Below are 14024 nucleotides of genomic sequence, written 5' to 3'. Positions count from 1 at the left end.
AAATACTAAGAAAGAAAGAGATTAAAATGAATGGAAGATATACCTGAGGACACGGGTTTGGTGTCTGATAGTTTCATAAATGACTTCTGATCCTCCTGCCTCCACTCTCTGAGTGCTGAGCTCTAGGGTTACAGATGTAATCCAGGGCATTGAGCTGTGGTGCCTAGTAGCCAAGTGCTCTAACCGCTAAACTACACCCTCAGTACTCCAAACTCTGTCTTTCTACTCTTCAATCCCAACCATCTGGCTTTCTGTCTTTGAACTGAGCATGTGGATTCCTATGCTTGTTCAATTTTAAAAAGTTGACTCAAGCTTGATGTGGTGGGAAACACCTTTATCCTTTCACTCGGGGTTGAAGTAGGGGGTCAGGGACTACACAGAACATTCCAATTCCATCTAGGTTCCTGGAGACCCTGCCTTAAAAAATGAGAGAGAGGGAGAGAAAGACAGAACCTTCAGATAGACAGTCTACAAGTGCACACTTAACAATCCCAACATTTGGGAAACAGGCAGGAGAATAACAGTGAGTTCAAGGTTTAATTGGGCTATATAGTGAGACCTTCCTCCAAAAGGGCTAACAGCTGGGCAGTGTTGACACATGCCTTTAATCCCAGTACTCAGGAGGCAGAGGCAGAAAGATCTCTAAGTTCAAGGCCAGCTGGGTCTTTATTCCAGGACAGCTAGGGCTACACAGAAACCAAGTCTCAAACAAACAAGTTGACTCAAGTAAAACCTAGTAGCCAGTTCTTACAGTCCCATTTAATTTCTCTAGGACTGGGGAGTTGGCAAAGATCTGCTTCTGAGAACTGTAGATACAAATTTTTATCATTGAACTCATTGGTGGGAGCGCACACTTGGTACAGTGCTTGAGAGGCAGAGGCAAGCAGATCTCCAAGTTCAAGACCAGACTGGTCTACAAATTGTGTTCCTGGAAAACAGAAAAAAAAAAATTGTGTTATTAATCTTTTGAACCAATTTTTTCTTATACTGAAAATAGACTTTTTCTCACATAATATATTCTGGTTATGGTTTCCCTTCCTTCTTTATCTCCCAGTTCCTCCCCACATAATTCTTCTAGCCTGTAGACAGGCTGCCTTCAATCTTAGATTACAAGTACGGGCCACGATGCTCAGTTTTACTATTTGTTCTAAAGATACCAGTGGTGTGATGTCTTCTGAGAAATGCTGCAAACTTTTGAGGCATACAGAAGAATTACAATAAAACATTTCCTATTTATACCACGTGGCTGACCCACTCTCAGAAAAACAAAAACATAATTTGTACTTTTTTACATGTAGAATTTTAAAATGTTTTTAGTTGTGTCTATGTGGATGTGCCTGTGAGAATTTCCATAACAATGTGGGTTCGGAATCCTGGGGATCCCCTGGTGTCTGAGCTACAGGCTGCTGTGAGCACCCCTGTAAATGGTGGAAAGAAACAGGGCCTTTGCGAGGGTGCAGCTTGAGTTAATGAAGGTGGGAAGGAGGTTGGTGGGGGCAGGGGGCAGGGTGGAGTTGGGTGTGGTTGGGTGTAGGTAGAGGACTGTGGAGGACCAACCTGGGCAGAGAAACCACAAAAGCAAAGCTTATCAGCAAAATTCGACCGTGCGACTTAATGCCTTGTAATCTAATGATAAAAAATTACAACAACCATGGCCATCCTCTAAAGCCCTTTTTTAAGTGTGCTGAAGCTAAACCTACATTGGTGTGTTGAGTGATGTGGAGATTCGAACACTGTTGTGTGACTTTGTAAGTCACTTGGCACTTGGTATCCATTTCTTTGTACAGCCTTGTCTGCCCTGGAACTGGCTCTGCACTATTTGGGTTTTGTTATTTTAATTGTGTGTGTGTGTGTGTGTGTGTGTGTGTGTGTGTGTGTTTGTGTGTGTGTGTGTGTGTGTGTGAATGCAAGTGTCCACAGAGGTGAGAAGTCAGATCCCCCACGTTCTGGGGTTATAGACAGTTTGAGCCACCTGATGTAGGTACTGGGAACAGAACTCAGGTCCTCATGAAGAGGATCCCAGGAAGTGACCAAAAGAAACATCTTTGATTTGTTTTCTTCACATGAAAGTATATCCAAGTATACCTGCACCCAGGCAAGCGTGTGCACATACACTCACACACATGGAGGGGGGAGGGATGGAGGAGAGAGCGAGAGAGCCCTGTTAGCTTGGAAATGGACTCTTGGAAGGATTAATCACCAATGATAAATGTTCACTGTCCCCCAAGAGCCAGACTCGTTGTGCTATTTTGAGCAAATCCTATTCGTCAGTGTCGACCCGTAATAGCACCCATCTGTTATGCTGCTGAGATCTGCCCATGAGGTCAGCCTAATGACCTGCTTGGCTCCAAAAGACCAGAGGACTTACAGGCCTGTGTCTATCACAGAACAATCTGTGACCACTACTGCTAAAGCCCAGCCTCTTCTTCACCCTAACTTAAATGAGAAACAGAGTGGGGAGTTTCCCAAGTCCGCTCACCAACCCTATTGGAGAGAAGACGGCATAGTGGACTTCACTGCATTGCTAGCAATAGAAAGACAGACCAGCTCAGGATCTCATCTTTAAAGAGCTTCTTTCATGGTTATTCTTGACAATAGAAATGCCTTGAACATTTTACTATGAGCAACCGACTCACCAAGTTGTGAAGTCACTTTGTGGTTTCAGTATCTAGGGAAGGTAAAAGTCATACAATAGGTGAGAATACTGTGTATTGAGAAAAGGAAATTAGGCAACTTGGGGGGTGAGCTGGACCAGCATGTAACGATGACAAGATTAGGAACCTGAGCTGCATCCCCAAGAGCCACATAGTCAAAGGAGAGAATTCACTCCCTCAACTCTTCCTCTGACTTCCATGTTCACTTGCTGGAATGTTCAGTCCCCCAATAAATAAACACACTGGTACTAATAAAACCAAAGTGAGCGGTAAGTTACATACTTATGATCTATAAAAACCACGTTTGAGACACTTATAACTTTTTATGCCTATAGACAAATAACCATAGAAGAGTTGTTTTCTTAAGATAAAAGCTCATGTATTGCAGGATATCTTCCAATGACTGATGCTGCAAACTCCAACTCCCGAATGTTAGCATTCCTATACATGTAACTCAGCATTCAGTTTGCTGTTGTTTGAGCTCCAGGGATCAAACTCAAGTTTGTGTGACAGGTGCTTTTACCCAGTGAGCATCTCCCCAGCTCTGATTTTTCCTACTTAAACATTTAATTTGGGATCTGGAGAGATCTATCAGTGATTAAGAGCACTGGTTACAGGCTGGAGAGATGGATTAGTGGTTAAGAGCTCTGACTGATCTTCGAAGAGGTCCTGAGTTCAAATTCTGGCAACCACATGGTAGCTCACAACCGTCTGTAATGAGATCTAATACCCTCTTCTGGTGTGTCTGAAGACAGATACAGTGTACTCATATATAATTAATAAATAAATTAATTAATTAAAAAGAAAAGAGTCCTTTACAGAGGACTAAGGATGGCAGGTAAAACCTATCCACAACTCTAGTGCCCTCTGCTGGTCTCTATGTGCACTGCATGAACATGATAGCTATGTAGGGCCAAAACTATAAACGTAAAATACGTACAGCACTGCCCCAGAAACAACTCACAGTGTGAAGTCCAAGAAAAAAACAAAACAAAACAAAAAGTCATGCTCAATCCTTACACACCAAGAACACATTGACAAATTCCAAGTTACACTCTGTATTACATATACTTTTTGCTCACTGTAAAAAAAAAAAAAAAAAAAAAAAAAGCCAAGCACTGAAAAAAAAAAATTGTATTGATTGATATTTTCTACAACATTCTTTTCTTTCTGTTAAACTCTCTAAAATGTTTTTCTAAAGTCTTGGACAACCAGGGGACTATTGCCTGCAATTTTTTCACCGTCTTATTTACCATGTGGAAAGAGTTTGGTTAAATTCTGTGTATTAGAATCACTGTGCTTCTCCTTTGGATGTTTTGTGTAGTATTGTTTTTTCTAGGAAACCCCATTGTGGTTTTTACTGTTTCTATGTGCCCTTTTGCCAATAAAAGATGGTCTATGAAAAAAAAATACATACATCTTTAACATCGACTAACTACTTAATTTGGTTCGTAGCATTCAAAACACTGGTTTCCATTATGACATTTTAACTTTTGTATGTCATTGTGATGGTTTGCATATGCTCCTCCCAGGGAGTGTCACTATTAAAAGGTATGGCCCTGTTGGAGTAGATGTGTCACTGTGTGTGTGGGCTAAAAGACCCTCATCCTAGCTGTCTGGAAGCCAGTATTCTGCTAGCAGCCTTCAGATGAAGATGTAGAACTCTCAGCTACTCTGGCACCAAGCCTGCCTGGATGCTGCCATGTTCCCACCTTGATAATAATGGACTGAAGCTCTGAACCTAGGCAGCCAGACTGTCTCAAAAACAAAACAAAAGAAATAAAAGCAAGGACAATGTTTTGTAGATAGGGTCTTACACAGCTATTCAGGCAGGCTGGCCTTGAACATGCAATCCTTTCAAGTAGCTTAGATTACAGTTTTCTACCCGTAGGGTAAAGATAAGATGGCCGGGTGTGGAGCTGCACATTTCTATTCTAGCACTGGGGATGGGGGTTAGGGTGGGAGAAGAGGCAGGAAGATCTTTGTGAGTTTGAGGTTAGTCTGCTCTACTCAATGAATCCCAGGGGTATATAGTAATGTTCTGTCTCAAAACAATAAGAGAGAGAGAGACTGAAACACCCATACACACACAGACACTTTTACATAGAAAGAAACTCTTTGTGTTACGTACCCAAGTGTGGGCCAACAGACTGAGTCCTGGCCAAATCTCGAACCCAGTTGCAGTGCCTCTGGCTTCTGCTCCTCTACTGGGTGCCCTCCCTCCATCGCTTGAAGAGCTAATTGTATGATTGATATTTACCTTCCCTTTTCACTGGCCTGCCCAGGAGTAGGCCAGCAGGGAGAGCTCAGCCCTATCACACAGTTCCGGGTAGCAAAGATTCCGTCGTACTCTTGGAACTGGGTGGGGGAGGGGCGCGCAGCATATAGAGCTTGCTGAGTACTTTATCCAGGGTGCACGCACGTCTTGTCCGGGTTTCATTTTCCTCCTTCCAGATAACAACTGTTCTCCTTCTAGGAGCAGGAAGTCAGGATACTGCAGTGCTTGGGATAGGCCCAAGGACTTGCCACACTGGTTCCTTTTGTCCCTTAGGGCAAGGATGGGCATCCACTCCCTGCTGCTGCTGATGGACCTGTCTGATGAGCAGATTACGAGAGGGATGTCATAGCAGTCCATCTTATGAATCCTTACAGCTGTTGGTTTGTTGTTTTTTGAGACAGGTTTTGAAGAAACCTGCTCACAGCACCACAGGGGTACCTCTTTCCCACTTTAGGCATAGACCACACCCAGAAACCAATTTACAGTACAAAAAAATGTTATGGTCTACCCTCCCCACCACCATAACCGTTTTTGTTCCTTGCCTGCCAGTCACTGACACAGAGAAGTGACATGGCTCAAGGACATGCTGACCACATTCCCTGTTCTGTTCTGTCTGTTCTGAATGTGCTGTGTGAGGTTCGCTAATCTTTAGAAATTCCACAAAGCTTTACATAGGACCCAGCAAATCAAAGATCAATACGAACCGTTATGCCTAAAACATCTTGAGTCAGAGCTGACCACTGGGCGGCCCTCCCTGCACCTATGTATGAGCTCACTGGGTTTTGTGGCCGACACTGAAGAATGCTACTAATAAGCCACGTTATGATTGTAATCCTCATGTTCTGTTATGTCAACGTTCTGAAATTCTCCTGTTTCCCACCCACCCACCTGCCTTACTCAGGACCTAGCAGCTTAAAGGTTAGCTGAGAATATTTTCCCTAGTAAACCAACTGTTCCCCTCCTTGCCCTTTAAACTTTTGAACCCGGTATTTCCTATAAAAAGTGTACCCTGAAAGCAGACTAATAGCTCATTTAGGCTCTGGAGTCCTTTTGTGCTACAGTATTAAGGTTTGCATTCAATAAACTGTTCTTGCTTAACCAAGATCGCTGTTTGGTTTGAGTGGCAGTTTCCTGAACCCCAACAAAGAGATCCTTTATTAAGCAAGGCACAGAAACAAGGTGGCTGGATTAGAATTCAGCAGGAAGGAAAGAGCAGCAAATAGCTTTGCAGGAGTAATTTTAAAAGTCAAAGGGGGGGGGGGCTGGAAAGATGGTTCAGTGGTTATGAGCACTGACTGCTCTTCCAGAGGTCCTGAGTTCAATTCTCAGCAACCACATGATGGCTCATAATCATCTGTAGTGGGATCTGATGCCCTCTTCTGGTGTGTCTGAAGGCAGCTACAGTGTACTCATATTCATAAAATAAATAAATAATTTCTTTAAAAAAAGAAAATACATATATAATTAAAATAAATGTTTTAAAAGATTTATTTATTATATTTATATAACTACACTGTAGTTGTCTCATTACAGATGGTTGTGAGCTATCATGTGGTTGTTGGGAATTGAACTCAGGAACTCCGGAAGAGTATTCAGTGCTCTTAAACACTGAGCCATCTCTCCAGCCCAAATAAAAATAATTTAAAAAAAAAAAAGAGTCAAAACGGGGAGGTCTGTGTTAGAACGAGCCCAGTTGGGTTGGTAGGTTCAGATCCTGCATGTTAATTAAGGTATCCAGATGGGGGTTTTGATTGCTAGACCTTGATGTTTTGATAGTTGGACCTTGGTGATCAGCCTCAGGAATGAGTCAAGCATAAAGAGGTGGCCAAATAAGGGGTTAGACCTTGGTGGCTAGCTTTAGACATGTGGAGTGACTAAATCGCACCATACGCCATACTCTGGCCTGTTACAGCCCTTCAGGTTTCATGCTCTGGCTGCCTTCAAACTTTTCGTGTAACTGAGGATGACTTTGAACTTCTGATCATTCTGCTCCCGTTGCCTAAATATTGGCATTGCATAACATCTGTCTGCATGCCCTTCGTTGTTCTTGTTTTGTATTTGGAGACAAGTTTTTTTTTCTACTAAGTAGTCCTGGCTCTCCTGGAATTTTGTTTGTAGACAAGGCTGACCTTGAACTCAGAGAGTACCACCAAGCCTGTCACCATGCCTGTTTTAAACCTCAGTAGTCAGGGGCTGGGGTTGTAGGTGGGGTGGTAGGTGGGGTTGTAGGTGGGGTTGTAGGTGGGGTTGTAGGTGGGGCTGTAGGTGGGGCGGTAGGTGGGGTGGTAGGTGGGGCGGTAGGTGGGGTTGTAGGTGGGGTTGTAGGTGGGGTGGTAGGATGCTTGATGTACATGTACAAAGCTCTGAGTTGAATCCTTAGCATCCTATAAAACTAGGTGGCCCAGTCTCTAATTTCCAGCATTGGGAAGGTAGAGGCCAGGAGATTAAGAGTTCAAAATCACCTTCTTCTACACAGGAAGTTTGAGGCCAGCCTAGGTATTAAAGACCTTGCCTCACAAACAAAGACTAAAAAGTAATATTTACATTATTATCACAGAAAGTCAACTTGAGGGTAAGGACTTCGAAACACTAGCATTTGGTACTGTCCTGCTTTTCCTCTATTAACTTTTTACTTCAGATAGGGGCTTACTTCAGATAAATTGCTCAGGTTGGCCTTGAACTCATGGATTGAATAGTCCAACCAGTTGGTCACATGACTTTCATAGTCAGGGAATAGAGAGTGCTGAATGCTCATTATCAGTTCACTTTATTCTTTCTTTCTCTTTCTCTTTCTTTCTTTCTTTCTTTCTTTCTTTCTTTCTTTCTTTCTTTCTTTCTTTCCTTTATTTTTAATGCAGCTCAAGATCCTAATGTAGAGAATAGTGTTTTCTGGTTAAGAACGTTTATTTATAAAATAAATAAATTAAAAAAGAACATTTATTTATGTACTTAATACTTTTTTGTTGGTGGTGGTGGTAGCTTTTTGTTTTTTTCTCTTGAAACACTGTCTCAAGTAGCTCAAAATAGCTGCAGATGATTGAGAACTTCGGAGTTTCATCTTTACTTCCCCACTAGATGGAAGACATCTCTCTCTGTCTGTCTATCCATCTACCTATCTAATCTGCAAATATCAAGCTTGACTTCTCTCTATCCTGTGGAGTTTGAACTTATCCTGATAAGATGCTCTTTTTAGATGAATAATTTTGAAATGTTCAGCCAAGTTCCTACATAACCAAAATTCCTCTAGAAATTTCCCAACCTTTGGAAGCCTCCTTGTCTTGCAGTTTTGGGGGCTAAATAAACCCTACCTTCTCCTATGTTTGATGACATTTTCCCAAACCCAATTTAGGGAGATAGCCCTGTTTGCCAGAGAATAAAGCTTGTATAATTTGACTAAAGAGTTTGGCTAATTGTTTTTATTCTCATTTGATGGGATTAACACTGGGAAGTACCTTTACCACTATTTTATTCATTCATTCATTCATTCATTCGTTCATTCATTCATTCATAATAAATGGATTTTTACAAACATTTAGCTTCTGTATTGTCTTAGTTATTGAATAAAACAAGCATATAAAAATCATCAGTAGTGAAACTCATTAATATTTTCAGTCTGAAGAGTTTTTTCCTGAGGTATAAATGTATCATTGTACTCTCTGCTACCTAATGACAGATACATTTCAGTTTAGAGTGAACTGTAAAAGGCTTCTCAAGATGCAAAGATTTTGGGATACCTCATCCAAGTCTCAGTGGCTGACTACAACATCCCTACAACAACTGTACAGATGACAAGTGGCCAGTCAAGCCTAAACCTTTCAACCTTGGTGTCAGACACATACTTTGTCCGCAACAGTCATTGGTTCCAGAAACACCTCTGATATGTTCTTTCCTTTTTACCGTATCACTACCCAGTTCTCCTTGTCTTTGTTCACTTGGTGAGAATATGTTGAAACTCTGGCTAAATTTATGTGTAAACACTGATCCTGAGTGTTCAGACGGATGTCCCCTCTGACATGAGGATGAATTATGCCACATAGTGACTGAAAATAGAAGTAACCCAGAAAGCAATTTGACCTCATTTTTCTCAAAGTAGGACTTTTTCCTTTTGTCAGTTATAAGTGAGCCCTAGGCTTTGAAGATGAGTCAAAACAGACAATATAGGGTGGGAGGGAGAGGATTCAAGTTTGTCATAAGTAAATTGTGCAACATTTAGGCAGATAACAAAAACTTCTAAGAATTCAGGTCATGTTTATCAGTCCATAGATAGCGCTCTCTCTCTCTCTCTCTCTCTCTCTCTCTCTCTCTCTCTCTCTCTCTCTCTCTCTCTCCCTCTCTTTCTCTCTTTCATTATTAACTCATTCATTCATTCTTTTTTTTTTTTTTTGAGACAACATTCTGGTTGGCCTAGAACTCACTGTGAACATCAGGATGGTCTTATACTCACAGAGATTTGCCTGCATGTGCTTATTGAGTGGTTGGATTGAAGATATGCACCACTGTGGTGGTTTGAACAGGTATAACCCCCCCATAGACTCGTGTGTGTGAGTTCTTGCTCCAAAGGACTAGGAGATGTAGTCATGTTGGAAGAAGTGTCACCATGCAGGTGGACTTTGGGGTCTCATATAAACTCAAGTCTTGCCAGTATGACACAGGCTTCTGCTGCCTGTAGATCAAGATATAGAAGTTCCTCCAGCACCATGTCTGCCTACGCACCATAATGATAATGGACTAAACATCTGAAACTATAAGCCAGACCCAATGAAATGTTTTCTATTATAAGAGTTGCCACGGTCATGGTGTTTCATCAAAGCAATGAAACCTAAACTAAGTCAGAGGTTGGTAGTGGGAACTGGAATATTGCTGTGATTTGCCTGGCCATGTTGTTGTTTGGAGGAATGTGGATTTTGGACTTTGGATTTATGAAAGCAATGGGATGCTTCAGTCAAGGATCAACGGAACAGTGCTGAAAGTGATTTGAATTGTGGAGGCCTGGCTCAAGAGATTTCAGGGTGGGGAGAAGAATGTTAATATGTGATCTAGAGATGGTTCTTGTGATTTTTGCAAAGGAATTGTCAGAATAACCTAGCATAGACTCTCTCATGTGGTAAATACTGTTTTAGCAAGCCAAGTAAGGGTAAATGCAAAATGCATGGCTCAAGGATAATAAGGGAACCAGGAAGCAGAATGGTTCTAAAGCCTGAGCTCAAGAACATAAACAGATTAAAGATATTAAATGAATGAGGAGGTGGGAGGGGGTGGGTGGGTGGGGAGCACCCCCATAGAAACAGGAGAAGGGGGATGGGATAGGGTATTATGGAAGGGAAACTGGGAAAGGGGATAACATTTGAAATATAAATAAAATATATCCAATAAAAAGAAATATTAAATTGAATGAAAGAACTTCAGGGCAAAATTCCAACTTGTGAAAAGGAATTAAAGAAAAGAAATTAGATACAGATGTGATGGGACATGCCTTTAATCCTAGCACTGCAGAGGCAGAGGCATAATGATCTCTAAGTTCAGGGTAGTCTACAGAACAACCACCACACAGTTTTTTTTTTTTTTTTTTTTTTTTTTTTTTTTTTTTTTTTTTTTTTTTTTTTTTTTAAACTAGGATCTCTTGAAGCTAGAATGGCCCTGAACTTTTAGATCTTCTGCCTCCATACGTTGAGCGCTAGTATTGTAGGCAAACTTTGTGATAGCCAGTAAGATGGACTACTTCCAAAGAGGATTTGTCAGCTGTGATGCAGACCTGAGTGTACCCATATTCTCTTCCCTCCCCAGGAGACTTAGTAGTATGAACCAACATTAACAAGAAACTCATGTAGCTTGCTATGACCCTACGTATCTCTCATTTCTTCTGCTTTGGGTAATGTAATATATTAACTCAGAAGCATGGTAAAATTTCAGAACTGTTACATGTTTTGAAAAATACCTTTTTATTTTTTATTTTATTTTATTTTTTAACCTTTTTAGTTTTAATAGGTATATTTTTAATTTAAATACTTAGTGTATGTATTTATGTGACATGACCTTGTACTACATGTATGTAATATATAATCATCATATCAGGGTAGTTACCATACCTATTATCCTAGATATCAATCCTATATTTGTACTGGAATTATTCTGAACCTTCACTGCTAGTTATTTTGAAACTCATCAGCCATAGTTACTTTACTGTGCTACAGAACATTAGAAGTTACTCCTCCCCTTACTGCACGGCCACAGTTCTTGACACTCAATTTTCTTCTGTGTAATTTAAGAGATTAGGGTGAGAAGATTTTGAAACTTCCTTTCATGTTTAATCTTTGATATACTAATGTTCTAATTGGCTCTGTCACTTTCATTATTGTTGTAAATGTACTCAGCCATTTTGTACTTGACCTTAAAGGGTCTTTAGCTCAACACTTCGCAGTAGTCTAGTGATAGTCAAGGTTGCTTAAAAACACTTTCTGCAGTGGAAGAAGTAATATTTATTTTAATTTGCTTGTACTACTAAGTCAATGCATTAGCCATCTGGGAAACATATCTATTAGAGGGACTGGAAGGTATATTATATTATATTATATTTATTATATTATAATAAAAATCTTATCTCCTGTGCTAGGGTATGACTCAGTGGTAGTGCCTGACAAAATGCATGAGGCCCAGAATTCAAGTACGGAGTTCCACAAATCAACCTGTTCCTTACACGTCTTTATGTCCTAAATAAAACTGACTATAGACCTGTCTTACATTTTGTTCAAACTTTCCTCTTTCACGTTTGCATGCTTAGAATTGCAGCACTTGGGAGGCTGAGACTGAGTGATTATGAGCTAGAAGTCAGCCTTGTATACATAGTGAGTTTTAGGCCAGCCTGAAGTGCATACAGAGTTTTAAGTCACCTGGTCTTATGCAGACTGTGCTGGATAGTTTCATGTCAACTTGCCACAAACTAACATCATCTGAGAGGAAGGAATCTCAATTAAGGAAAAAGCTGCATCTTGCTTACAGCAAATTGTTCGCTGCTTATGTTATCACTTTATAGGTAAGAAAATTGAAATGAATTTTCTTATTGTTGGCCATGTGCCTGTTTAACTGATATATCAGAACATGAAACCGGGGTTCAAGGTGGCCTAATGCGCTATATCACCCACCTGTAAAAATAGGCAACAGCAACCAAAACTCTGCCCGTACCTATGACTCCTCTCCAGGACAAGGCCAAGGAAGCAGAGTTCCCAAATTTGAGTAAATCAGATGCTTAGTTGGTTTTAGTAATTGTATAAAATGACAATCTAACCATGTATGAAAAATAATATAACTGTAATAAGATGTTGCTTACTCTGATTATAACTCTACTATAATATTCATTAAATATTTAGAGATTAAAAAGAAAGTGCCTCCATAAGATTGAGCTGTAAGGTGTTTTCTTAAGTAGTGATTTATGTGGGAACGCCCAGCCCGTTGCGGGTGGTGTCATTCCTGGGCAGGTGATCCTGAGTTCTATAAGAAAGCAGGTTGAGCAAGCCATGAGGACCAAGCCAGTATGCAGCGTCTATCCATGACCTCTGCATCAGCTCCTGCCTCCGGGTTTCTGTACTGTTTGATTGAGTTCCTGTACTGACTTCCTTCAAGGATGAACAGTATTATGGAAGGGTAAGCCAAACAAACCCTTTTGTCCCACACTTGGGTTTTGATCTTGGTGTTTCATCACAGGAATAGAAACCCTACATAAGACAGAACTGTGTTAGTAGAGAAGGAAGGAGAAAGAAAGTGGGGAAAAAAAAAACCCAATGGATCAGGTCATAGCAATAAAATACTAAATATTTGATTACATTTATGTTCTCAACTTTATAAGAAAGATGAAAGAAAAAGAAATTATTTTAGGAAGGAATAGCCTGAAAGGGGCTCAATTTAAAAAAAAATGGATACCTTATTATTAATTTTTTTCTGTGTTTGTCTCTGTATGTCTGTCTGTCTACTGTCTGTTACAATGTAGCACTGTGATGTCCCAGTTTAGCACTCTTATGACAGAGGAGAGCACTGATGGAAACATAGAGTTGTGTGATGTCACAAGGCAACAGTACAATGACACAAAAGAACACTGGAATCAAAAATGGAGTATTGTGATGGCACAATTTACCTTATTGTCACAAAAAAAACACAAGAAAATGGGTGGGGCTGAAGACATAACTTAAGAATTAAGAGCAGTGTCATAGGGTCATATTGCTGTGAAGAGACAACACGACTAAAGCAACTCTTATAAAGGACATTTAATTGAGCTGGCTTACAGTTTCTGAGGTTCAGGCCATTATCATCATGGTGGGAAGCATGGCAGCATCTAGGTAGACATGGCGCTAGAGAAGAGCTGAGAGCTCTACATCTTGAGGTTTAGGGAGCAGAAGTGGATTGCCGCACTGGGCATAGCTTGAGCATAAAAGACCTCAAAGCCTGCCTCCACAGTGCTATGTATACTTCAACAAGACCACACCTTCTAATAGTGCCATTCCCTATGGGCCAAGCATTCAAACTCATGCATCCTTGGGTGCCATTCCTATCCAAGCCATCACAAGCAGCATGTCATATTCTTCCACAGGCCAACATAACACTTGTTCTAGCACAGTGATCCACGGTGACATTGACTGTTCCCACTTATCATCACAATGTTCCATAGCATCATCACTGTGCTATTCCTTGCCAACATAGGGTTCCACTGTGTCATCACAATGCTCTAATTTTTATATAACATTTCACACTGTGACAACACAGTGTTCTATTTTTGTCACCATCAACCCACAACATGACACCACAAAGTCCCATTGTGCATCACAATGTTATGCTCTACTAAGATAATACAGTATTTTACTAGGCATCACTATTCTGTAGTTTTATGTCACAGTATTCTATGGAGACATCATAAAATACTGTATCATGCCATCATACTGGTATGTGGTAATCATACCATTGAGTCATCAAAATGCTCTGCTGGGCTGTAAGAATGATATATTTGGTGATATTACAATGCTTCCCCATGCCGACCCAATACTGCATTATAACATCACAAAGATCCATTGAGACATGGCGGCACTCAGCTGTGTCATCACAACTCT

Source organism: Micromys minutus (assembly GCF_963924665.1).
Source record: "Micromys minutus genome assembly, chromosome: 7".
In the NCBI taxonomy this organism is placed as follows: domain Eukaryota; kingdom Metazoa; phylum Chordata; class Mammalia; order Rodentia; family Muridae; genus Micromys; species Micromys minutus.
The sequence above is the reverse complement of the archived record's forward strand: the minus strand, read 5'-3'. Positions refer to the sequence as shown.